Raw genomic sequence first — 2,310 nt, 5'->3', positions numbered from 1 at the left:
GGACACGTCACCAGTGTCCTTCGGAGCACCACTGTGAAATGAAGCAACAAAACGTTTTATTAAACACCGCCCTGTTAGATCTGCTCTGAGGAAAACTCTGGTCTCTAACGTGGGGGGGGGGGGGGGAACACTCACGAGGGAGGATCTAAAAGAAATCTATCACTGGAGGCGACTGGTTGTCAAATAAAACGTGGCGTGGGTAATTTTACAGGACCAAAGTCGATACAGGCAATCATCTAACACACCTCCTGCCCTCCCCCTCGATGCTCTCTACACTTTACAAGTTGAGGTCAGGTGCTTTTAACAAAGGGTTGGGTTAAACATGTGGAAAACAAAATAAACGAACAACAACTAAAGTCTTGACAAATGTCGTATATTTTCAAGTGTGTATGTCTCTTTAAGGCGTGAACGAGCCCAGGTGGGGACGCGCTTCTCTGGGCACGCGCTTTCTTTGTTCAGAGTTCTTCATGTCATCTAGCTGTTAGCAACGTCTCTCTTTTCTCTCGCTGAATAAACATGTCCAGAACTGAAGAAATAGTCTTTTCTTCATTCAAGTGTTAGCTGATAGTCAACCGCTCAAAGGAAGAAGCCTTGTGATTTTCCAGCAGCTTACAGGCAAGGACGCTCCAACGAAGCCACCGACAGCAGCAGCCCCAGAGGGAGCAGACAAAGAGAGAGAGACGGGTCCAGCAGTTGACGGAGCCCCAGAAGAACCGAGTGGACCGAGACTCTACACAAACATTTAATAAGAAAAGCTTTAACGAGGCTAAATAAAAGACTGTTTCAAACAAGACATTTGGGAGGAAAATTCATTAACAACAGTTTAATAGACCCAGAAACATTTACTATTTTCAAGCAGCCTACTTCTTTGTAAAGTAGTAAATCTCAAAAACTCTTAACCTAAACCAGTCTGAGAATGGCAATTAAGAAGACAAATGCTTTTCCTTTCTATGGCTAACAAACAGTCTGACAACGTCCCTGTAAACAACAATTAACTGTTGCTTTCTGCTCATTACACAGAAGAATAAATGAAATATAAAGCAGTGGTTTATTTCAAAATCAATATCGCAATTTTCAACGCAAAGCTCTTTTCCTCAGCACTAATGGATTGTGAGAATGTGAAATGTGAAATCACTGGTAAATAGTAATATAGTAACAAAAATTAAGGAATCTTGTGTTTGCAATATTATTCTAAGTCTTGGCATTTAATCTTATTCCACTGGAAAGCCTGTTTATTTCCTCTTAAATGGTGCCATATTTCATTCAAACGGAAACTGCTGTGGGTTGAACAGCAGAGTGGAGTTTGTGTGTTGCACCCATGAAAAACAGAAAATCTCTTTTTTCTGCTTTTGACTCTTTTTTGTTTTTGTTTTGTTTTTATATACTCCGCCTGCTGATAATCAGGTGCCTGATTGGGACTTGATTGTGATCACCAGGTATCTGTGAACATGAACTTTGCAGTCAGCTGTCAGAAAAATATTCCTTAAACAACTACACATACCTAATGAAATTTATTAATAAACAATCAATAGATGCGTCTCTATAACTGAATAATTTATGGAGTCAACCAAATTCAAGGTGGCTGCTCAAACCAACCCATCTTAGAAAACACAAACAAATCTGAAACTCAGTTCATCCATTCGTCTGTCTATCATCTGCTGCTTGTTGCAGAATTGGATCACAGTGAAAGCTGGAGATGACTACATGATGACACCAGCAGGACCTCTGCATCTACAACAGGGATAGGCAACTGGCAGACCATGGAGCACATTCGGACCACAGGTGACTTCCTTCGAGCCCTGTACACCCTCTTATGCCCCTTTTCCACTAGTGCCACTTAGTGCAGTGTCGGAACGGTCGGTGTAGGTACGGGTCGGACCGGTTGGTTTTCCACTGATGTTCCAGTCCGGTTCCAATGGGTGTTTTGGGCGGTTAGTGGAGGTGGTTTTTAGGTATTTTGAATAAAAATTAATGGGCAAAATGACAAATGGAAACACATTTGATAAATAACTTTTGAGATTTTAAACATTTGCAAAAATTTAGCCAATCAATGACGAACAGAGTTCTGACATCGCATTTTGGTGTCAGCTGGGGCCGGTTGGAACCACAATGACTTAGGTACTAAAAATAGTGCCGGTTCCATGGATCTGGCCTAATGGAAATGGCTTGGAACCGTACCGAACCGTACCGACACTACACTAAGTGGCACTAGTGGGAAAGGGGCATTAGACTCTATGAGCTGCTTTAGTGCTTTTTTAAAAAAAAATAAGTTGTGTGTGTGTGTGTGTGTGGGGGGGGGGGGGGGGGGTT

The 2,310-nt window shown here is 42.0% G+C and overlaps 1 long non-coding RNA gene across 1 annotated transcript in view; it reads left to right on the top strand.

Annotated features, from left to right (window-relative positions):
* The first annotated feature begins 338 nt into the window (after nucleotides 1-338).
* LOC106529850 (uncharacterized) overlaps nucleotides 339-2,310 on the top strand; it is a 12,026-nt gene continuing 10,054 nt past the window's right edge. Inside the window, exon 1 of the long non-coding RNA XR_001311688.1 lies at nucleotides 339-1,782. This is a non-coding gene — a long non-coding RNA (uncharacterized LOC106529850). The remainder of the gene's footprint in view (nucleotides 1,783-2,310) is intronic.

This window comes from Austrofundulus limnaeus, unplaced genomic scaffold (genome assembly GCF_001266775.1).
Source record: "Austrofundulus limnaeus strain Quisiro unplaced genomic scaffold, Austrofundulus_limnaeus-1.0 Scaffold471, whole genome shotgun sequence".
Taxonomy (NCBI): Eukaryota; Metazoa; Chordata; class Actinopteri; order Cyprinodontiformes; family Rivulidae; genus Austrofundulus; species Austrofundulus limnaeus.
This window is presented reverse-complemented; position numbering and strand designations above follow the sequence as displayed.